We start from the raw sequence: 24,873 nt of genomic DNA on the forward strand, positions 1-24,873 counted from the left end.
AGACTCAGGTCAACAATTTCTGACATTGCCAGTGAAGCGGAAGACCCAATACTATTATGGGCTACTGGACTCTTTTAGAATATTTTGCTGAGTTATCACACCTATAATATTCAAATGACGGAACTAAACAAAAAAGGGGATACAGATGAATGTCCATTTTGTATCTGTGCATTCAAATTGGTTAGGATATATAATTACATTCTCTTAATGAATAGAGGGATTTGTTGTAATAGTGTTTGTAAATAGGATATCATGTCTGCATCTTGTACAGCAAAAAACCACTAGGAAGAGAGTATGAAATGTGTTAATCATTGAAACTGTCCTACCAATTTGATTTGAAACTATCTCATTGCTATTTGTTTCTGAATAAAATTATGGAACAAAATAGGCTATCTCACCTTTGAAAATAAATAACACAATCTGAGGTACAGTATCTCAGGATAAATCCTGAGGGGATTTCACTGACCTTCTCAGACCAAAAAGCTACAACTCTTGTTGCACAGGTCCTGCTTTACCTTGGTCTTAACCATCCAGTAGAAAAGTATGAAGACGAAATATAGGAAGTAAAGCCATGCTGTTATGTTGAGCTGTGGGGGACTCAGGTCAATAATTTCTCTCATTGCCAGTTAAACAGAAGACCCAATGCTATTATGGGCTACTGGACTCTTTTAGAATATTTTGCTGAGTTTATACACCTATAATATTCAATAACGGAACTTAGAAAAAATGGGGTATACAGATGAATATCCATTTTGTATCTGTGTATTCAAAGTGGTTAGGATAGATATATAGTTGCATTCTCTTAATGAATAGAGTGATTTGTTCTAATGGTGTTTGTAAATAGGATCTCAAGTCCGCATCTTGTACAGCAATTAACCACTAAGAAGAATATATGCAGTGTGTTATTTGTTGAATCTGTACTTCCGATTTGATTTGAAACTGTCTCATTGCTGTTTATCAATAAAATTTTGAAAAAAAAAGAAATAGCATTTATTAGGTCTTACATCTTTCTAGAAATCTTTTAAATTTATATATGTCTTATATCTTTGGATTTTTAAAGGCAATTTTTATTTTCTATTGTTATGATAAATTTTATTTTCTATTTATAGTTTATAGATTTTTCTGAGATTTGTTTTTCAAGTGGTTCATGCCTTTAGAACAAAAACACTTATGAAGATAAATGGATCAGGAAAGTCCCTCTGGAACCCTTCTATCTCTCCCTCATTGACAGCAGCTTTCTTTCCCCCAATGAACTTTCCTTCCCTCAATAAATATAGTCTCCTCTTTTTTTTTTTTGAAGGTTTCAATTGTACTTTATTTCTTCAGTAGGCTATATTTTAATGGATACACAGCACTTTTACTTGGCATCAATTATTATTTCATTTAGAAATAAGTTAGGTGTATCATATCAGCTGGCATGATTACTGATCTCTCCATTCCTTGGGGGTGACTCTGCCAACAGGGGAAAGGTTCCCTTCTATTCCAATTTGTGTTGCTGTATAGGTCCATGCAGCAATACAGAATGTGACTCCACCAACTAATACAGCATTACCATATTTGTCATGAAAATCAGGTGTACGTTTCTGGTGGCTCTGCCTTGTTACCATTTGTTGAATGCTTCGCACTGGAAAACGACCTAATGTGTTTTTGACCAAGGGAAACATCGTGGAGTTGAAGTTGAAACCGTAGTTACTGCAGCTGCCGGCTCGGTGCAAATTACTTTGATACCCTTGCAAAGAGCCCTGCATGAGTTCGTGTTCTTTAAAACCAAAGAATGAATTTTAGGAACAAACGGAAGTTATGAGCAGAATATATTTATTGAGGGAAAGAAAACTCTCCAAGAGGACAGGAGGGGGTCCTGAGCGGGTTGTCCCCCTATTCTCCTCTTTAAAAAAAAGTCTCAAATTTATCCTTCTTTATGGCTGAGTACTACTCCATTAGATTAAAAAGCCTCACATCTTCAAATTCTTCAGTTCGTTGGTTCTTTATATTTTTGCCTTAATTTCATTAATTTATGCTCTAATCTTTTTTTTCTGTATTTTAGGGAAGAGTCTACAGGGTGTCAGGGTCTCACTACTAGATTGGATTTATAGTGATTCTCATGTTTACGGTTTACAGCTGACCAAGTGCTGGGATTACAGGCACACGTGTCAATACTGTCTGAGCATGCCCCTGGGGCTGGGCAGGCACAGCAGGCCCCTGGATCGACCCCCCAGCCCGTGCCTGCTTGCAGATGCTTTAATCCATTGTATGCTCTAATCTTTATAATTTCATTCCTTGTACTAACTTTGGATCTGGAGTATTCTTGATTTTCTAGGACTTTGAGTATATCATATTTTCTGATATGGACAGTTATAAATTTCCTTCTTAGGACTGTTTTCATGTTTCATAGGTTCTGGAATATTGTACTGGCATTACTGACTCAAGGAAATGTCTAATTTTCTCATTGATTTCTTCTGTGACCCAATGATTATTCAAAGGTGCATCAATTAATATTCATGTGTTCTGCATAATTTCTGTGGTTTCCTTTGCTATTTGATTTCTAGTTTTGTTGTACTATGATAATATATGTAGGATAATTCCAATCTTAACATTATGTTCCAACATTTTTTTTTCTGATCATAGCTATTTGGGGTTCTATCTGCCTCACTTTGCTGTATGTTAAATTTTTCCCTCATACTTGAAAGGTTTACTGCTATTAATACTGTGGACAAGTTTTTCTTTTATGTCATCCATGCTGTCTTCTGATTGTTCACTCATTCAAATCAATCTTAAGAGTAGGTATCTTTGCACCATCTAGCATCTGTTGAACTCATTTTCTATCTTCTCTGGTTTTTCAGGTATCTCTGAGTATATGGTCACCTGCATCAGCCCTAGCTTCCAGTTTGGACACTGCGTTCACATTGGTCCTTTCAGCTGCCCATGTTATCAATAGAATTTTTTTGACTCTTTTAATATTTCTTTAATATGTTTTCATGGATATTATTTGCTAAACTGGTCACTCATACTTTATATCATTTTGTTTAGCTTAGTTAGCTTTTTATTAGTATCTTGTTAGCTTTTTGTTTTATTACATTATCTCTTTAGTTATATTATTTGTATGTTCAATGAGCACCTTACTGATTTCTTGTGTCCCTTTTTATCATTTCATATAAATCAGTTGCTTGGCTTTTGCTTTCTTGCCTATCAATGTTCCATGGATCAGTTTTGGGGGGAATTTTGGAATTTTTGGTGGCACTATGTCACCTTTTTCATGCCTTTCTTTTTGGGGGGGTACTGGGAATCAGGATCTTGCACTTGCCAGGCTGGTGCTTATGCCACTGAACTACATCCCCTGACTCCTTCCCTCCCTCCCTCCTTTCTTCTCTCCCTTTTTTTTTTTTTTAATATTTATGTGTGTGTGTGTGTGGCCAGCTCAGCTCACCAGGGGGCGGGGCTGGCTGGCATGTGGTGCTGAGGGATTGAACCATGGTCCCTGTGCTTTGCTAAGCTTGTCCTAAGTAGGTGCTTTAGACCACTGAGCCATCTCACCAGCCCCTCCCTCCCTCTTTTCTCATAAAAGTTGAAAGTCAATTACACTAAAAAGATTTTGTTGCTGTTATGGAGACCTCTTCAGTTAATATCTACTTTGCAATGATGTACCCTGGGCATGGTTAACTATAGGCCTTTGCCTCTCTCCTAAGATCCAGCCACCTCTGTTATTTGGTGAGGGATGGTACAGTGTGATAGGTCTGTGCCTGTGCAGTAGTCTGCTGAGTCATCATGGTGGCGAGTCAGTACAGTGTGGGATCCCCAAGTCAAGATGAGCCTTCGTCTTTCACCCAAAGCCTTCCCCAATGGGCGCCTGTTACACCATACTGTCCATACAAGCTGCACCAACCCAGCCAGGTAAATTCTTTGCTGGTCTTCTTTCTCCCAGCACTGTGGTCTACAGATATGAACTGCAGTGTTGTCATGAAACAGAAAAACTAGATGCTGGCATACAGTAAAAATAAGTTAATACTAGTATGCTATTGTCCACTTTTGTTTTTGGCTATTGAATTCTTGCCATTCATAGCAGGTCCTTATCAGATGTATATTTTCCAAATTCTGTAGATTGTTTCTTCACTCTGGGCTTTTGGCCTTTTTATTTTGTTTTTATTTTTGAGACAAGGTCTTGCAATGTAACCCAGGCTAACCTCAAACCTTCAATCCTTCACCAGGTCTGGTAGTTGTCACAGTGCCTACATGTCCCCAAAAGCCTCAGGAAGTCATGGGGCAGGTTTCTAGAGTCTGTTGGGATTCTAGGTACAAATGCTATACCCTCCCTGGGGCAGGCAGCCTGCATACAGTGTAAGGGAGGAAAAAGGTTTGCTCTCTGCTGCTCTTCCCTTTTGCATTTATTCATTTATTCTTTTATGTATTTGGTACAGGGTCTCACACTGTAGCTCAGACTCTTAGTGAAACTATCTCAGCCAACCCAGTGCAGCGATGACAGGTGTGCGCTACCACACCTAGTTTTGGTGGCCCACTGGGCACAGGGCCGGCACCGCATACAGTAAGGGGAATGAACCCAGGTTCTTGCATTTGCCAGGCAGGCACTTATACCACTGAGCTATCTACCAAGCCCTCCCTTTTATGCTTGTTACTTTTGCTGTTTTCTGACACCATGAACTGTTACCCTCTGTCATATGCTACTCTGCCTTGGAGCCAGATGACTATGGACTGAAACCTCCACAAACTGCAAGCTAAATAAACCTTTCCTTTAATTCTGGGTGTCATATATTTTGTCTCAGAAATGAGAGAAAAATAACCAAGACAGTGGTGCACGCTTCTAATCCAGGCAACAAACAAGAAGCAAATAGAAAGATGCAAAACAGAAGATATAAAGATTCAGGAGAGGTTGGCATAATGGTGTATGCTTATAATCCTTGAATTTGGGAGGTTGAGGCAGGATGATCACTGTCAGTTTAAGGCCAGCCTGGGCTACACAGTGAGTTCAAAGTTAGCCTGAACTACACAGGAAGGCTATCTCAAAAACAAAAGGTTATCAAACTTACAGTTCTTTTATTTCAACCTCCCAAATTCAGAGATTAAAAGCATGTACCATCACACCCCGCTTTTTCACTCTAATTGTTTTATGTGGTCAGAAAATTCTTAATATCATTTAGTGTTTAGAATTGCTTTAATAAAATCTTTTTATCTATTTTAGTACAGGGTCTACAGGGTCTCACTATGTAGATCAGACTCCTAGTGATCTTCCTGTTTTCAGTCTCCCAAGCACTGGGATTACAGATGCATACCACCATGCCCAGTCTTAATCACTGGTCTCAGCACACCCAGGGATTCTGCCCCGAGGACACACTGAGACACTGAATGAGACTGGACGTGATGGCATGTGCCTATAATCCCAGCACTTGGGAGCCTGAAAGCAGGAGGATCACTGAGTCCAATCTGTATAGTGAGACCTTGTAGACCCTGTACTAAAATACATAAAATTTTTTTTTAAAAAAAGCAGTTCTAAACAACTAAATGATATTACATTTTTAGAATTGCTTTTGTTGCCTGTGCTCTTCTGGGTCTTATCCAAATGTCTTTCCCCATTCCACTACCATAAACTGTTTCTCCTGTGTTTTCTTCTAGGAGTTTCACAGTTTTTTGTGTTCCATGTAAGTCTTTAATCTATTTTGAGTTGGCTTTTGGATATAAAGAGACAGTGATCTAATGTCATTGTTTTGTATGTGGCTAATTTTCCCAGAACTGTTGGTTAAGAAGACTATCGTTTCCTCAGTGCATGTTCTTAGAATCTTTGTCTAAAATCACTTGGCTATGGATACTTGGCTTTGTTTTTCCAGTCTTCTTCCTTTTCCACTCATCTATGTGCTAATTTTATACCAATATCATGGTGTTTTGACGACTACAGCTTTGTAGTATATCCTAAAGTCATGTAGATGATGATTCCTGCTTAATTCTTTTCATATCCCTTTTTTTCCCTTTGTCATTCTAGGGATCATAGCCAGGGTTCATATATGCTAAGAATACACTAAGGTGTTGCACTACATCCACAGCCACTTTTACTTTTTTTTTTTTTTTTTTCGTTTTAGCATTTTTAGTTAAAAGTTACACACAGGAGGACTTTATTCCTGCATCTTCTCAATTGTTTCTTCCTTGTATTTGCCCTTTTCCTTTCCTACTTGGCGAGACCTGGCTTTCCGTTACAGGATCTTTTTGTGGTCTTTGTCCAGTTTTAGCCTGGTGATAACCACCTTACTGTGGTGAATGCCCACGTGGACAGTTGTGCCATTTGCCTTTTCCCACTGCACCCATTCAACGTAGATGACATACTTCTTCTTGTAAACCTGGACTACTTTGCCAATCTGTTGATCTTTATAGTGTCCTTGCACAACCTGAACTTCATCATCCTCTCGCATGGGCATATAGCGAACACTGTATTTTTGTCTCAGCTCTTTGGAAAGAGGAGAAGACATAATTTTCCTGCGAATGTGGGAAGGTGCACTGAAATGGCTTTTACGGTTTTTGCTTCAGTCTGAAGTCACAAAAGGATTAAACTTCATTTTGGCAGCTGCAATTCCAGCGATGGCCGCAAAAGGGAAGAGAACTCCACTTTTACATTTTTGTTTTCAGTGTGTTTCACTGTTATCTAGGCTAGCCTCAAACTTGGGATCCTCCTGCCTCAAAATAACTGGAGTTAAGTGCTTGCCACCATATCTAGATTCATTCTTTCATTCATGTTAAATGTTTTGTAAGTAGGTTAAAAACATATGATCAAATCAAACAGCATAAAATACTATGGACAAAAAAGTTTACTCCCTTATTTCCACAGCCCCTCCCCAGTGGCAGCCATGCTTAAATGTATCCTTTCAGAGCAAATATATGCACATACAAGGATAAAGATATATGTTATACCTATCTACTAACCTATCTACTTACAATCTAGCTGTTTTCCTCTTTTAACAACCTCATTTCCAGGCAGCTGTGGTGGCTAAAGCAAAGGAGCTCAAGTTTAAGGCCAGAGTCAGCCAGATAGCTCAGTGGACTAAAGCACCTGCTTAGGCAAAGCGCAGCAGCCAGGGTTCGATCCCCAGTGTGCCATGCTGGCTGAAGGCCGAGATGTGATTGAGACTGGGTATGGTGGTACACACCTGTAATCCCAGCACTTGAGAGACTGAAAGCAGGAGGATCACTACAAGTCCAATCTAGGTAGTAAGTGAGACCATGTAGTCCCTGTAGACCCTTTACCAAATGCATTAAAAAAAAAAAAAAAAAGGTTTAAGGCCAGTCAGGCTAGAGACCTAAAGGCTAGCCTGGACTATCTAGCAAGAACCTGACCCACACAAACGAACCAACCAAACCAAACCAAAACAAAACAAAAAAACCCCTAAATTCCAGATTAGAACACAAAGATCATCCTCATTCTCTTCAATGGTCACACACAATAGTTCCACTGTTTAATGAGATTCAAAATTAGAAGTACCCCTTAAAAGGCACAAATTATACATTTGGGTGAGGAAGAATGGGAGGTCAAAAAGTAGAGTTATACTAGTAGGTTGCAAAAATAAGGCAGGAGAGAAAAAAAATAAAACAGGGTGAGCTTATCTATTTTTTTTTTAATTTTTTTTTTTTAACATTTGTTTATTTATTGTGTGTGTGTGGCCAGCTCAGCCCTCCAGGGGGCGGGGCTGGCTGGCATGTGGTGCTGGGGGATCGAACCGTGGTCCCTGTGCTTTGCCAAGCTTGTTCCATGTAGGTGCTTTAGACCACTGAGCCATCTCGCCAGCCCCTGAGCTTATCTATTGAGAAAATAAGAGATGGAAACTGAAAATACATGAAAGAGAAGGGGTATATAAGGAAGCAAAGTCTCTAAGAAGATTGGAAGGGTTCTTGAGTTTAGGCAGAGGAATTACCTTTGAGAGGATAGCACATCTTTTCCAAAGAGAAACAGGATAGAAAGGGACCTAGAGCTCTACGTATGTTTTCAACAGTCATTGGTTCGCTAAACAAAAATATTCCAGGTCGTGCCTTGAACAACGACTCAGCAGAGACAAGACAAAAATGGTCCCAAAAGTTTAGTTGAAAATGAGAGGTGAAGGAGTATCGGAAGAACTGGCTTTGCAGAGCAGATTTGGGCCAAAGTTGGGAGACAGAGCAAAAGTAAAAGCATATCCTGGATTTGAGAGACCCAGGATGGGTTATCCTGAAGAGAAACCCCAGCAGGCTTCCCATGGCGTCTGATTCCTTATATGCAGTCCAAACCTTATGGGAGCTCCTAAACGTCAGGCTGACCTGAGGTCTTGCAATTGACGGGTCCTGCTTATTACCCCAGCCAGCTCTGCCATGCCCTACCTCCTATATCAGTAGATGTCAAGAAATTATTTCCTGAGAAATACAGGAGACATGAAGCAGAGGAACATACATTCCTGTTAATCCCAGCTATTCAGAAGGTTGAAGCAGGAGGATGGCAAATTTCAAACTGGCCAGGAGAATTTAGCTAGACCCTGACTCTAAAGGGTGGGGACCCAGTGTGGACGAGGCTCTCAGTACCAGATTCCCTGAGGCGGCGCCCGCCCCGGCGGGTACGGTTCCCGACCTAGCCAGCCGTGCATCTATGTTGGAGGTGGACGAGGAACACTGAAGGTGGACGCGGACCGCTTCTACCCACTCGTTGGGGCGGCTCGCAGGCCCCAGGGCGGGGAACTTCCGGGTACTCGGGATGCAAGGCGAGGACGACACACGACAGGTACTGTTGTGACGCTAAGCAGCACAAACCTGTGACTCAGACGTGTACCGAGCATTCCGCGAGCCTCCGCCTCCCCTAACCCTGCAGGCTATGACTAAGCGGTAAAGCAGTACCGACGCGAGGAAGTCGGCGCCGCGCGATGACGTCATCAGAGGCGGGACGCATCGCTGACGTTATACAGTTCATAAAGGTATCGGCAGACATTTGGGAGTCACTTCTACACTAGGTCTCCTACGGTTTTAGGGATAGCAAATCATCGCAGGGCTCTTCGCGCTCCCTGCCCCGTTCCTGTGGCAACGTTCGGGCAGCCAGGCCTGGCGACTCCGTGTGACGTCATTACTGGGCCCGTTCCGTGGGAGGTGCAGTGCCGCGGGCACGGCCTAATACGTCTCCAGGAAGTTTGGTCCCTTCTGGGCGCCGTGGGCACATTCCCAGTCTCACTCTGCGCTCTCCAGCCTTCCCGCGGGCCCGCCCGGAGGCCCCGCCCCCGAGGCCCCGCCCCCGTGAATCAGCTGGTCTCGCGGACCCGCGGGCGCCGGATGCGCAGCGCCGAGCGGTCGCGGCGGTGGCAGGTGAGCGCGCGTGGGCTCGGAGCATCGCTGCCCCCGGGAGGTGGTGGGCCGGGAGCTGACGCGTGCGGGCGGCGGCGGGCCCGTGGCAGTGACACCTGTCCTTGCCACCCTGCGCGGGACTGCCCGCGGCTGCCGCTGGAGGAGTCTAGTCCCGGGTCCCTGCTCGCCCGGTCCCCTCCATTCCCCGGCCCTGGTCCTCTGCTTCCCGGGTCCCTTCCCTCCTCTCACCGGCCTTGGGTCCCGGTTCGCCGAGACTCCTTCTCTTCCCTACCCCAAGCCCCTGCGTCCCGGATCCCCTCCTTTTCCTGTACCAGGTGCCGTTTTTGTCTGGGTCCCCCTCTTTCCCCGACCCGCCTGCGGGAGTCTCCATGCATTGGGAACCCTCGTGCCCCTCTGCATCCGTGTCCCCTGAACCCGTGATTCCGTCAGCGGTGAGCCGGGAACCCAGTTCCTCGGCGAACCTGGAATGGTGCGGGCGCCTGTGCCCGGGTTCGCCTCGTGAAGGGCGGACCGAGGGTTTGTTGACTAGGATGGGCGATTGCCGACGAAGAAATGACTATAGTGTTAGTAACTAGTATTTTAGCCAGCGCTCCGAGAGTGGCCCTCGATCCCTCACGGCCAAGCCTGAGCTGGGAAGCGTCTGAACATAAGAATGGAACCTGGGCGATCTGAGGATGGAGTTCCGGGAAGCAGCGCTGCTCTGGAGAGCTGGACTGCTGGAACTTTCTGCATCCAGGGACAGCATTTTATGTCTAGTTTAGGACAGAGAAAGAAATAACTGCCATGCCCCCCAAAAAGGTCTTGTTCAGTAGTCCTCACACGTGTTGATGGCTGGAGATGCTCTTTAAACAGTTGTAATGAATAAAATTGATGTTTATTCTGAACAGGTACAGAAATTCAGCAAGGCAATTATGTACATTTATCATAGGATCTGAAGGAACCATTGTCTTTAAGAATTTTTTTAAATTTATGTATTTTGTACAAGGTCTCACTACGCAGCTTGGAGGCGTGATTCTTCTGTTCTCAGCCTCCCCAGCACTGGGATTATAGGCTTGTGCCACGGCGCAGCATGTGGTGCTGGGGATCTAACTGATCCCTGTGCTTGCCTAAGCAGGCGCTTAGTTTGCTGCGCTATCTCGCCGGCCCTAAGAAATTGTTAGATAATTTAAAGCAGTAAAAATTCTGATTTTCAGTAAACTTAAATATATAAGTAGGTTAAGTAAGATCCTAGGCTTTGGGTCCAGACATACCCTCTTTGGATCTTTATCTTTTTTACTCCCTAGTGGTGTTACTGGGTATTAACCCAGGGCCTACATCCTGAGGTTTGTAGGATGTACACCCCACATGTTTTTGTTTTTGAGACGGTCTCACTGAGTGGCTAGTTTGCCCAGGCTGTACTCAGATTCGTGATCTTGCTGGGAATTAACTGGGCTGTGATACCAGGCCCAGCTTCACTGAACATCTTTTCTTCATTAAGATGCTTTTCTGATTTTAGCATCTTTATGTTAAACGGGTCTTGTATTTATTATACTAACTGGGTTGTGGTAAATAATCAGGGCATATTAATGCTTTCTGTAATTATTAATGTTCTCTGCCACATCATGAGCCAAACTAAACCACATTTTTGACTTTTATTTCATTAGTGATGGGAAAGAGAATAGTTTTACTAGAACAACTGTAGTTCACTTTTTGGTTTGGTTTGGTTTTTTGAGACAAGGTTCCAATGTGTGGTTTAGACTGGCCTTGAACTCAGTGTAGCCATAGCTGGCAATGATTTCCCTGTTTCAGCCTCGGAACTGCTGGCATTATAGGTGTCTGCCATTAAACCTGGCTACAATGCCCTTGTTATTTTATTTTATTTTTATGCACTTGGTACAGGGTCTACAGGGACTACAGGGTCTCACTACCTAGATCGGACTCAGTGATCCTCCTGTTTTCAGCCATTCCTATAATCCCAGTGCTTGGGAGACTGAGACAGGAGGGTCACTGTGAGTTCAGAGCTAGCCTGGGTTACATAGTGAATTCAAGTCCAGCCTAGATTACCTAGTGAGACTCTGTTTCAAACAAACAAATATACTTATTTGAAGAAAAATTGAAAGCTGCAGGCACAGGGGCCAGGAGTTTGATTCCCCGGCCGTACTGAGACAGTGATTGAGACTGGGTGTGGTGGCACACTCCTGTAATACCAGCACTTGGGAGGCTGTAAACAGGAGGATTACTACAAGTCTGATCTATGCAATGAGACCCAGTAGACCCTGTCCTAAAATACAAAAAAAGAAAAAAATTGAAAGCTGTTTGATGGTGTTAAAGTTTGAAAGATAAAGTATCTTTCTCTTTCCAGAAAGTCCAGAAAGTAAAGTATCAAACAGATACTTTTGGGGAAAAAAGCATTTTTTTCCTATTTATTTTTCTTTCTTTTTCTTTTCTTTTTCTTTTTTTCTTTTTTTTTTTTTTTTTTTTGTGGTACCAGGGATTGAACTCAGGACCCTGTGCTTGCCAGGCAAGCACTTATTTTACTGAACTATCTTCCCGGCCCCAGAAGCATTTTTTTTTCTATTTTTTATTTTATTTTATTTTATTTTTTTAGTGGAACGAGGGATTGAACTCAGACCCTTATGCTTGCCAGGGAAGCGCTTATTCTACTGAGCCATCTCCCCAGCCCCTAATTTTTAATTTTTATTAGCACATGGTTATATATATTCACCATGGGAAGTTGGTACATGTACATAATGTATCTTAATTCTTTTTAGTTCTCTCCTCTTGCTCTTGAGAAAAGAAAATTAAACAGCACTATATGAGCTACTTATTTTTTAAATTGATTTATGCAACATAAACTGGATGGAATCCCTTACCCATAGTTTTTAAGAATTTAGGTTGTCATCTGAAACACTTTGAAAATCTTGATTGTTAAAGAAACAAAGTGTAGGTATGGGGAGATGGCTTAGTGGGATAAGTGACTGCCTGGTAAGTGCAAGGTCCTGAATTTGATCCCTGGCACCACAAGAAAGAAAGAGAGAGGGAGGGAGGGAGGGAGGGAGGGAGGAAGGGAAAGAAAAAAGAAAGAAGAAAAGAAAAAGTATATTAAGAACTTCACTGAGTCCTGATTTTATTTTTATTTTAAGCAGCAAAATTTATTTGAAAATGTAAAATTGAAGAGTGAGCGAAACTGGCTCAGCGGAATGAGCTTTGGCTGAGTGAAAGGAAAAAGCAAGGTAAAAGAACACTCAGAAAGCAGGATGGGCCTTTGTCAGGAGAGGCACATTGCTGAGTCCTGACCTTAGTTTCTGTGTGATTATCTTGAAAGAATACTATCAGTCTACCTTTTTGTAAAAAAATAGGAGCTTAAAGCAATAACTGCTGGGTTCCTTCTCAAGGCATTTCTAAAGAATATCACTGGTGTGTGAAAATCTCTGCGGTTCTGTATTACTGTGGTGATGGCTAGGAAAGGTGTGAGTTGGACAGTTATGAAGGGTGAGAAGGGCATATAGGCCTGCTTTGCTGTAGGAAGTTGAGCCCCTTTCTCAGTCACTGTAAGAATGCTGTGAAGGTTTGAGTAGCATTCAGATCGTTTAGCTTCTTAGAAATGGGCAGAATAAAAGCTACCACATATTCCAACTGTATTATATCAAGATTTGCCTGGAGTTTGTGTGTGTTTTGCAGTTTTTAACCGTTCTCCATTGATGATCAACTAATTTAGTTGTCAATAGTAACAAAGCAGATTGTAAATCCTTAAGAAAATTCTTGGTAATCACAAATAAAATAGCAACAAACTGATTTGTTTGTTTTTGAGACAGGCTCTTATGTAATTCAGGCTGGCCTTGAATTTGCTATACTGTCCTCAAACAGCAATCCTGCCTTACCCTTCCAAGTGCTAGGATTACAGAGGTGCATCACCATGCCTGGCTGACTTGGTTCTTTTTAGTATTGAATTCATTTTCAAATCTGTATCTCCTGTTTCTCTCTGCAAGTGGTGGTGGTGCCTTTAGCTTATATCTTGATGTTTGCCTGTGTGGACATGACCTAATCATTGTATGCATAGAACAAAAAATATTTAAATTGGTAGGGTATTGAGTATTTACTGAGATGTATTACACAGTTCTTATAAATTTGAAGAAAATACTCAGTTTTCTCAACTCCTAAGAGCAAAAGACAGGCTTTTTAGGAAGGGTTCGTTTCATTGACAGTTATGCCCAGAGAGATGATTAGCTTGTCTCATTAATTCTACAAATTAACCAACTCATTTTTTCCCTTATTATGTTATTTAAATATTTTTTTCTTGGACATTAGAGGTCTTCACTTAATATGACCTAGTACAATGATGGTTTAGACTAATAATGGTGTCTGGGTGGACTAACATCAGTTCTACTATTCTTATACTACTAAATTTTTGATGAGTCAGTTAATTTCTTAACTAAACTTAGTTTACTAAACTAACATATAACAAGGATGAATATAGTAGTTTTTTAACATAGGAAGAAAGTAGAAATAGTAGTAGAAGTACATTAGTAGGAAAACAGATAAACTTGTTTATTCATGCATTTCAATGCTTATTTCTTAGTAAAAATGAAGAACCTAAATCTATATGTACTAGCATGGATACATCTCAGTATTTTTTTTTTTTTAATTTATGTGTGTGTGTGTGTGTGTGTGTGTGTGGCCAGCTCAGCCCACCAGGAGGCGGGGCTGGCTGGCATGTGGTGCTGGGGATTGAACCGCGGTCCCTGTGCTTTGCTTAGCTTGTTCTAGGTAGGTGCTTTAGACCACTGAGCCATCTCACCAGCCCCACATCTCAGTATTGAGTGAGGGAAAAAAAGCTGACAAGGATATATACAATAAGATTCATTTATGTATAGTTTTAAAACAAAAGTTGCATACATTATTTCTTGGTACATGTACTAATGAAAGTGCAAAAACCTGTGTGAGAATAAGGTATATTTTAGGAATATTTTCTATTTATTCATTTTATTTATTGTATTTTAGGGAAAGGCCTACAGGGTGTTCAGGGTCTCACTACTAGATCAGACTTGTAGTGATCTGCCAGTTTATAGCCTCCTAAGAGCTGGGATTACAGGCATGCACCACCACGCCCAGTCTCATTTGCAGTCTTGGTGCACCCCTGGGGGCACGGCGGCCCGAGGATCAAACCCCCATCCCTGCAGGTGCTTTAATCCACTGAGTTATTTGGCCAGCCTAGTGTTTTCTATTTTAAAGAGCTGAAATATATATGAAAATATTGTAATATCTCTTAAAACTATGGTGGACACCTAGATTTATATATTTTTATACTTACATGTACACCTAAAGTAGTTTGCGAAACAAGCACTTGTATCTATAATCAGATCTCTCCTGAATATGCTTACGTTATTTAATTTTGCAGCAGAAAAGAAGTAGAATCTAGGAAAATAACTTGTCTACCTGCTATGAGAAGGGAATATGTGGGCTGGGGAGATAGCTCAGCAGCATAAGCACCTGCCTGGCAAGCGCAAGGTCTGGAGTTTGAACCCTGGTACTGCCTGCCATACCAGCCCCAGAGTCTCGGGTGTGGTGGCACAGGCTTGTAATCTCAGCGCTAGGGAGGCTGAGACAGGAGAATCACTATAAGTCCAAACTGCATAGGAGACACTGTACCAAAAAAAGGAAAAAAAGAAAGGAAAGTGTCAGGGTGACTCCTTAGAGGAGAGCTGTTCTGAAGAGAACAGACAGCAATTCTTTGGTCAATTTTACTTTGCAGTTTGTCTCTGCTCCTGGAAAATACTTTCTTTAGGAAATGAGGAATGATGCCTTTTAAATGGCTGCAGTGCAGTTAAAATCCTAAGAGATTCATAGAAAATATAGACATATACTGATCATAATCTCTTGAAGTGTAGGAAGCAAGAATCACAATATTCTGAAAGTAATTTGGATGTAGACCATCCCAGGTAAAATTATTATGGATTTCATAAAGTCATTATAATTTTTAAAACTTTGGGGTAATTCTGTTAGTTGTTATCCTTTTATTGTTAGTTTCTATTAATTTTATAAAACATGAAGTCTCATTGCGTGTATTTGTATCATATCCATCCCCTATTAGCATCCCTTAAACTCCCCCATATTAATTATTAAATATGTTATTCTGATGGATACCATAATCCTAGCAATTGAAACTAAAATTCCTAGGTACTATAAACATGTTGTGTGTCTTATTACATGGCTGTAATATTACAAAATTCTGTGGAAATTTTAGTAATCCTGGAAAATTATCTTAAAGTAAGGAGTAAGTACAAAAGGGAGCTAAAGAGGCATTGCTGGGCATTTTTTGTGCTGTGTTTACATGTCCTCTTCAGAGGAGTCTCATGCAGAAAAGTGCAGTTTTAGGAGGTGTCAGTATGCAATTAACGAGTCAGAGACAGACAAAGAGACAGTGAAGCCTTCCAACCCTGATAGCACCAAAAACTCTCCGTGATGAGAAGGGATTATTCTTTCCTGGCTGTCTAACATTTGTGATATGACATGAGGAAAAAAATGTGGTTAGGAAATATTTACAAGTCAAATACAAGGGTTTCTATTATGAGAAGTCATTTTTCTTTGGTATTTGATATTGACTTTTGTTATAGGAACTAGAAATCTTTAGTATTTGGCAGTCTTCAGACTAGAATTTAAGATCAAAGACTATGTCCTCTATTTTAGTACTCAGAGTGGTTCCTATGAATGAGCACAAGAGTATACCAGTGAATAAGCCATAGTTTCTGACCATCAGGAATTTTTAACAAATCAAAGACTTAAAGGCATTATCTATAGTAACATTGTAAATAGTTAGCATTCTAGGCCAGCACACTAATTCAGTGCAGTAACTGCTGTGCTTCTCTACTCTGGTTCAGGTCTTAAAGGCAGCTCAGCTCCAGTCAGTATCCAATAGTTCTTTCTGTGTATTAGCTAAGCCTGAGAGAGCTGGGATTCAGAGTGACCTGGACCTTTCATAGTGCTTAGTTGGTCAAGGCTATATTGCCATGAGTCTTTGATTTTCACTACTTAATAAAGGCTTCAGGGGTAGGTTTTCCAGGAAGCAGCAGTTGTTGATATATATAGATTATTTTTAAGTCAGGTGTTTGAGACCAGACTTACCTTAATCCATGTGTAAACATTAGCTGAGCTTCAAGAAGTAAATATTCGTCAGGTATAATGGTACACACCTGTGATCCCAGTATTTGGGAGGCTGAGGCAGGACTATAGCCATCAGTTTAAGGCCAGCCTGGGCTACATAAGAAGGCCAGCCTGAACTACATAGCATGACCCTCTCTTCAAAAACAAAACAAAACAAAAGAAGCAAATATTTGCTAAACATTTACCCTATGTAAAACACCATACTCTGAAATTTCTATTTACTGCATTCACAGTATAAACTAGCTTATTACGCTGGCCTGATAGCTCAGTAATAAAGCATTAGCTTAGGCAGAGCTCAGCAGCCGGGATTCTATCCCCCAGGGTGTGCTGAGCTGGTAATTGAGACTGGGTGTGGTGGCTCATGCCTGTAATCCCAGCACTTGGGAGGCTGTAAACAGGTGAATCACTACGAGTCTGATCTAGTACCGAGACCCTGAACACCCTGTAGACCCTTCCCTAAAATACAGAGAAAAAAAATAACCAACTATCTCATTATGTTGTAATAAAATGTAGCCATCTAAAACTTTACACAAATGCTAATGGCTACATGAAATCTAGTAATTTTATGTCCAAGTCACTATTCTGTGTCCAAAGTCCTTTCAGAGTCTTATGGTACAATTTGCTCCCTTTGTGGAATAGACAGAATTGAACTCAGCTCCTAAACTACATTCCCAGTCCTTAAAAAAAAAAAAAAAAATGGGGCGGGGCGAGTATATATTTAGAATTAGCCAGCTGGACTTAGTTTAGATGATCTCAATTTTGTTGGCAATATCCAATGCATCATAAACAGGAGCCAGTCGAACATATGCCTTCTCTCCATCAGGCCTTATTAGGGTATTGACCTTGGCAACATGAGTGTCATAGAGCTTCTTTACAGCTTGTTTGATTTGTTTATTGGCTTTGATATCCACAATGAATACAAGTGTGTTATCCTTAATCTTTTGCTTTGGCTTCAGCTTTGAGAGAGGCAGGGGCTTACTTCTTCGCCTTTGGTGCCGTGTTGATAAAAAGCCTTTTTCAAATTTTTGAGATAGATTTTAAGTTGCCAAGTTCCCCAGGTTAGGCTCAAACTGATGATCCTCCTGCCTCAACCTCCCAGAGTGCTGGAATCACTGGAGTGTGCCGTTATATCTAGCTAACTTGGTTTGCCATTCCAACATTTTTCCGAAAAATCATCTCTAGTTCTTTATTTTTACCACCTCATATTGAGCTTATTCCATTCTGGTTTTCACTCCCCATACCAACCACTGAAATTGTAGTCAGGCTCACCAGTGATACCTGTACTGCCAAATCAGTGGGTGGGCACATTCTGTTGTCATGTTTGTGAGACTCCTGCTGTCTTGACCTTATTGGCTTCTTCCTCAAAATGATTTCTGCTTTGCTTGCATTGTGCACAGCATATTGGTGTTTTTCCTTTCTCAGACCACTTCTGACTTCAGTCGTCTCTGCTGGGCCCTCATCATCCTGGCCAGCCCTTAGGTGCAGAAGCCCCTTACAGCCTTTTCTTTCTCTTTCCACACCTTGGGAACCCTACCCATTCCTCTGGGTTAAAATATCAGCCAAATGTTTTCCAAGGTTTCTATCAGTAACTGAGGTATGTCTTCTGATCTACATGCTGTATATTCAGCTACTTACCTAATTACACACCCTTGCAGTTTTCATAGGCAACAACTTAACAAACACAAAAAAAGACTTGTCTTACCAATATCTAGTCTTTCACTTTAGAATGTTGTCTTCTTCCTGGAACCCATCCTGACTACCTCTGTCTGCCATCCTAGGTCACCAGGTACTAGTTGTTCTGCCTCCAGAGCACTATGTCATTTATTCTCTTTCTTCTCCAGCAAATTGGCAGCCTTGTATGAAATGGAAGAGTATAGGCATCCTTCCTCATCCTCCACATGAGCCAAGTGAATATTTGTAGGCAGGATAGTCTTTGCAAAATGAATTTGGATGCTGTATATGAGTATGCTTATCATGAAAGCACCCACAGAATGTTTTGCAAGCTCTCCAAGGTGGAGGCAGTGTGGGAGTACATACAAAGCTCAGTGTGGTGGTGCCTGCCCAGGAGTTCAAGGAAAGCCAAGTTAGTACATAGTGCAACCCTATGTCCCTTTCAACTCTCCTCCAAAGTACATACTTCCTTTTAGTATCTCCAAAGTTATATTACTATTTCTGCAGCAAGACATAGCACAGAGATACACAGAATAAACTTCTTTACGTTAGTTCAAGTTAGATTAGATTCAGCCATGGAAAAAAGCTTAGTGTTTACAGCTCTGGATTTTGGATTTCTGGTTAAGGTATTATAGAATTGTAGATAGTTTGTGGCTGTTTTGTGTTATTTGAGGCTGGATCTCACTGTACTCCAGGTTGGCCTGAAAATCACCCTGTAGCCCAAGCTGGTGTTGAACTTGTCATTTTTACCTCAGCCTCCCCCATGCTGGAATTATAAGCATTCATCACCACAGCCAACCAGATCATGTGTTAAAACATTACCCTCAACACAGAAGAGACAATTCACCTTTTTGTTAAGTGAGGCAGGAGGGTATATATCCAGTGGTGGAAGGTTTGCCTTTAGTTTGAAAGAACCATCGGAGAGTTTAATTACTTTCATTTCATTATGAAGCAGCTAATAATTTAAAGTGTGGTATAGAGTAGTATACTTTAAAGTGAATCTAGCTTTATTCTTTGATTCATAGAACTTCATAAGTAGAAGAAACCCTAGGGCTTAATGTGCTTACTCTGTGGTGATGCTGTTGATCTGTGGAGAGGCCAGGAAGGCAGGAGGATGCCTATATTTTTCTAAAGACAAGTAAGTGCTGTTTATACAGTACTTCTTTATCAGAGCCAGTTAATATAAAATAATATAATACAGGTAGAGAAAAGTTCCTGTTAACAGAAGAAAAGCAACAGAGATCCTGTCTCTGAAAGAAGTGCAGAAGAAGGACCTGAAAGTTTGCCCATAGAGGAATATCTCTGGAGTAAATGCTATGACTAGACAGTTTATAACAATTAAAAATGTAAAACAATGAAAGAACATAAAGCAGTTTAAATGTTATTTGTGAGGTTGAGGTCACTCTTAACAGATTTTGTGAAGACTCAACAGATTTTTCTAGTATCATAAAGATACTAGAAAAGAAAGCTTTGTAGTTTTCCTTTCCTGTATGACTAATAATGGAGAAAGAATGTTAGATTATATGAAGCCGCTAAATACTGCCTTCATTTATATTTGTGAGAGTAAAACCTTATAACATCTGACGTTTAACCAAAATACTCATTTTTAGTCAGATTTCCTTAGCAGCCATTTCTCTTTCTCATTGTCCTGTTTGGGCTTTGGGCAGGCATGGTATCTTAATCAGATTTTCTTTGCTGGGACTTAACTTTAGAGTTGAAAAAGATTATTTTGGTTCATAGTTTCAGAGGTTGCAGTACATAATTGTCTGGCTCCAGAGCTGATATATCGTGACAAAAGGGCCTGTTAGGAAAGCTGGCCACTTGTGGCATCTATGAAGCAGAATGAGAGAGGAAGAGCAGAGAGGAAGCAGTGAGGGACCCCAAGCTCCCCCCGACCCACCAGACACACAGAAGTTGTTTACTGATCTAGACTTTTTCAGGCTGATCAGGATTAGGCATCATGTATCTGTTAGAAGTCTAATGTATGAAATAGTATTTCAGCTAAATGAAACAATTATTAATATGTGAATAAAGAAAAATTCTATGAGATAGTACATTACTTTTTTCCCTTGCTTTCTTTCTCCTTCCCTCCCTTCCTTCCTTCCTTCCTTCCTTCCTTCCTTCCTTCCTTCCTTCCTTCAATACAGAGTCTCACTACACAGCTTGGCTTTGTAATGATCCTCCTGTCTCAGCCTCCCCAGTTCTGGGATTATAGACATGTGCCACCATGCCCGGTTTTGGTGGCTGGCACTGTGTACTGGGGGTTCTGGGGCCGGCATGGCATGCAGTACCAGGTGTCAAACTCTTTGCAGTTGCCAGGCAGGCGGTTAGACTTCCAAGCTATCTCCCCAACCCATACCTTAGTTTTCTATTGCCACTGTAACAAATTTTGCTGCCAAGCTTAGTGACTTGAAAAAACCCCACAAATATATTGCCAAAGAGTTGTAGGTTGGAAGTCCTGACACAGGTCTTGACTATGCCAAAACTAAGGTATCTGCATAGATGCTTTTTAAAAAACAAACTACTGGAAAGAATTCTTTTCCTTTCCTTCTCAGGCTGCTAGAAGCCACTCACATTGCTAAGCATATGGTGTCATCTCCCACTTTCATTTCTTTTTCTTTTTCTTTTTTTTTTTAAGACAAGATCTCACTATAAAGCCCAGACTGGCCTCAAACTCAAAACAGTCCTGCCTCAGCCTCCCAAGTGTTGGGATTATAGGCTTGTGCCACCAGACCTGGCAGTCTCCCATTTTCAAAGTCAGACATTTAGCCTCACTCTGACTCAACTACCATCGCCTTATCTCTGTCTCGGACTCTTCCCTGCTTTCCTCTTCCACTCGGAAGCATTCTTGTGATTATCTTGGCCCAGTTGGGTAACCAGAGTAACCTTTCTAGTCAACTGATTGGTACCATGTAACCCAACCTTCACTTAGGACGCGGTCATCTTTGGGAAGTATTATTCTGCCTACCATATATAGTAAGTAAAACATCAAAGTTTTTTTTCTTTACTTATAATCCACTTTATTTTTTTTCCAATAATTTTATTGAGAAACAAATAGCAAGGAGACAGTTTCAAAACCGATTAGTAGGACAGTTTCAATAATTAATACATTACATATTGTCTTGGTGGTTATTCATTATACAAGATGCAGACATGATGTCCTGTTTACAAACACTATTAGAACAAATCTTTCTGTTCATTGAATTAAGAGACTGTAGCTGTGTATCCTATTTTGAATATACAGATACAAAATGGTGGCTCATTTGTATCCCCTCTTTTTGTTTAGTTTTGTCAGAGAAGGGTATTCCATTGTCATTTAAATCTTACAGGTGTGTGAATTTGCACAGCAGTTAGAGTTTTAATTTGATTTGAGCTTTAAAAATATGAATGGTAATGGTAAGTAATATGGCATATGTATTCAACTTTAAGAGTACTCTGTTGAAAAGTGTGACTCTAAGAGAGTACATGGTGGCGGCCTTACTTTACCAAAAAATTTATAGCATTTTTGATTGTCAGGTGTTAGGACAAAGTTCATTTTATATCTGGTGAGTCTGTAGTGGGAAATGAGGTGAGCTTGTGCAATTCCACCTCCTCCCAGGTGCTCTGTGGCTTCTGCTGAGCACTACTGAATTTCATCAGCAACCTCTGACAGATGAACACAGATTATATCTAGCTGCAGACTTACAGTATACCACAAAATACATTTTAATAAAGCAAGTTAGTATCACACACAAAGCATAATAACACTAAAGTATTGTATTTTTTTTCAAGCCAAACTGTACCCAGCTTTATTAAAGATACTTTTTATAAACAATCATGGTATTTCAGACAGGACATGGGCACACAATCTTTAACAGTATACGACAACTTTCAAGCTCCCTTTTTGGATGGACTACCAAAAATCAGAAAGCCACTATAAAATCCAGTGAAGTCTTCATTTGAGGCTCTGAAGTAGGGAAAGTTTAGAGTGAGGTTTGACATTTCACATTTAGCATGTTGTTTAACAACTTTTCACAAGCCGACCCTGACTTTCGGGAAATGATAATGGCAGAATTATCAATCTGAAGATCCACAATCTAGAAAAAAGAAATCAGTTGTTCTTGTGGGACACCACCTCAGCATTACTGGCGAGTCCAGATTGCCTGACACACTGGTAACATCACTTTCAGGAATTAGATCCCAACAGGTCTCTGGGCTTAAGGGAGTTAAGCCTATGCTGATGGCAGAGGAAAGGAGGACATAAAATGAACTGGGAGCTGTCCCGTACCACAAGGCATTTATGCCAAAGTGGCCACATGTGTAACATCAGGGAATCCCTCCTCCTGGGAGCCAAGAGGAAGTCTCTCAAAACCAACAGGGAAAGGCACCTTCCCCACATCAATCCAGCTTTGGAGACACTGTGCTACTGACATGCTCCTTCCCCCCAAACCAACGATGAAGTGTTCTGTGTGCTAACAACATAGCTTAAAAAAAAAAGTAAAACAAAATTCTGCATTTTTATAAAACTTGATAAAAAATAGTATTTCAAACTGTACAGTTACCAGAAGTACACAGTTATCAAAAATGCACACACTTCACTTGGCGTCTCCAGCACCTTCAGCTCTTTGTGCCTGGTCTGTTTTGGCATCTCCATTTTCTGCAGGGTTATTCCCATCCTTGCTGGCATCAGCTTTTCCCTTTTTCCCTTTGGGCACCTTCTCTCCCTTCTTTGCTGGCGCTTATTTAGGCTTGGGCTCTGGCTTTGGAGGAGCTGGTTTAGCAGACAACCTTGCAGATCTTCTCTGTGGTTCATCCTTCACCTTGGCTTTATCACCTTTAGCATCCCCTTCGGCCTTTCTCTTGGGCATGGTGGCGACAGCGGCAGGTCACAGGCACTAGACACTAGATGCAATGGCGTGCAGCTTTGGGCAGCCCGGAGGTCATCCTCGCTTCTTCACACTGCCCAGAAGTATTGTATTCATTAAAGTTATAACATTTGATTGACCAGAGATATTTTTTGTTTACACATTACCTGTCGTTTAGAATGATTAAAAATATTTCTAAAATAAAAGACTAGGGGGTGCTGGAGAGATGGCTCAGTGGTCTAAAGCACCTACTTGAAACAAGCTTGGCAATGCACAGGGACCGCGGTTCAATCCCCCAGCACCACATGCCAGCCAGCCCCGCCCCCTGGTGGGCTGAGCTGGCCACACACACACACACACATACACAAATAAATAAATAAATAAATGTTTAAAAAAAAAAATAAAAGACTAGGGAGATAACTGGATGGTCTAAGCACCTGCCTGGCAAGCACAAGGACCCAGGTCCGATCCCTTGGGGACCATGTGCCATGCTGGCCCTGGAGCCCCCAGCACACTGTGCTGAAACCAGATGTGGTGGTGTGTGCCTGTAATCCCAGTACTGGGGAGGCTGAGACAGGAGGATCACTACAAGTCAGAGCTGTGTAGTGAGACCCTGTACTAAATACATAAATAAATATTTTTTAAAAAATAAATAAAAATATTTCTAAAATAAGCATTAAGTAAAAATTTATTTCCTCCTACTATGCAGATGGGAAGCAGTGAGAATTCACAGGCCACCTGGAGGAAGCAGATGGACTCTAGGACACTCCCGCTGGTATAGCTGTTTCGAGATCATAGTGGCCATTCCATGTCCTCTTGCAGAAAAATCACAGATTTGATTTCACTTTGTTTCTTTGAGACATGGTCTCACAGTATAGCCCAAACTGGCCTAAGACTCAGCATGTAGTCTAGCAAGGCCTTAACTTTATATTCCCGCCCCAGACTCCTACGTGTGGAGACATATACCACTATGTCAGTTTGGCCTAATATTTTTATTAACCACATAAATAAGACTTAGTTGCTTTTAATTTTATAAGTTCTGGTGTCCTTAAAAATGTAAAATTCTTGGCTGGCAAGCTACTAAAGTGCCTGCTTAGGCAAACTTAGGTAAGCGCAGGGAGCATGGTTCAATCCCTAGCACCACATGCCATGCCAGCCCCACCACCAGGGCAAGCTGAGCCGGCCACAGTCCTGGTGTAGTAGCACATGCCTGTAATCCCAGTGTTGGGGTGGCTGAAAGCAAGAGGATCATCACGAGTCTGAGCTGCATAGTGAGACCCTGCAATAACCAAATACATTAAAAAAAAAAGTAAAATTCTTTGAGGATATAGCTCAGTGGCACAAGTACCTGCCTTGCAAGCACAAGTTCCTGAGTTTGATTCTGGTGCCAGAGGGGGAAAAAAGTAAAATTCTGAGTTGAAATGCGTTATTTCTTCTGCTTCTTTATTTTCTCTGTCTTGTTTTATTCAACACTGAACTTTTTTTTTCAGAACCGGGGATTGAACTCAGGCCCCTGCACTTGCCAGGGAAGCGCTTATTCCACTGAGCCATCTCCCTGGCCCAACATGAACTTCTAAACCAATTTGGGATGATTTTCATGCAGGTTTTTTTTTTACTGTTTACTGATGGTATTCTTTTTTTTTTTTTGTGAGACAGGGTCTCACTATGCAGTTTGGGCTGGGGTTGTGCTCACTTTTGTAGCCCCTAGGCAGGTCTCAAACTAAACTCACAGTGATCCTCCTGGCTCAACCTCCCTAGCGATAGGATTACAAGTATGCACCACCACACCTGGTTATGTCATCGGGGTCCTGCAGGGTTTATGGAACAGGGGATTGAACTTGGGACTTTGTGCTTGCCAGGCAGGCATTTAAGCTGCTGAGCTATCTTGCTGGCCCCTTAATGATGACAC

At 41.3% G+C, this 24,873-nt stretch overlaps 1 protein-coding gene and 2 pseudogenes across 4 annotated transcripts in view; 1 reads left to right on the forward strand and 2 right to left on the reverse strand.

The window, feature by feature from the left end:
• Positions 1-1,320: 1,320 nt before the first annotated feature.
• Positions 1,321-1,716, reverse strand: LOC105741838 (annotated as a pseudogene).
• Positions 1,717-6,069: 4,353 nt separating this feature from the next.
• Positions 6,070-6,484, reverse strand: LOC111816034 (annotated as a pseudogene).
• Positions 6,485-9,223: 2,739 nt separating this feature from the next.
• Positions 9,224-24,873, forward strand: part of Als2 (ALS2, alsin Rho guanine nucleotide exchange factor) — a 98,461-nt gene continuing 82,811 nt past the window's right edge. For 2 of the 4 annotated variants that reach the window (XM_004628593.3, XM_023712318.1), the window contains exon 1: positions 9,225-9,309. The gene's annotated coding sequence lies outside the window, so the exon portion shown is untranslated. Of the gene's footprint in view, positions 9,310-12,438; positions 12,522-24,873 lie in introns of those variants that run through there. The other 2 variants (XM_023712317.1, XM_023712315.1) reach the window with 2 other exon arrangements.

This window comes from Octodon degus, unplaced genomic scaffold (assembly GCF_000260255.1).
Source record: "Octodon degus isolate 3935 unplaced genomic scaffold, OctDeg1.0 scaffold00025, whole genome shotgun sequence".
Taxonomy (NCBI): Eukaryota; Metazoa; Chordata; class Mammalia; order Rodentia; family Octodontidae; genus Octodon; species Octodon degus.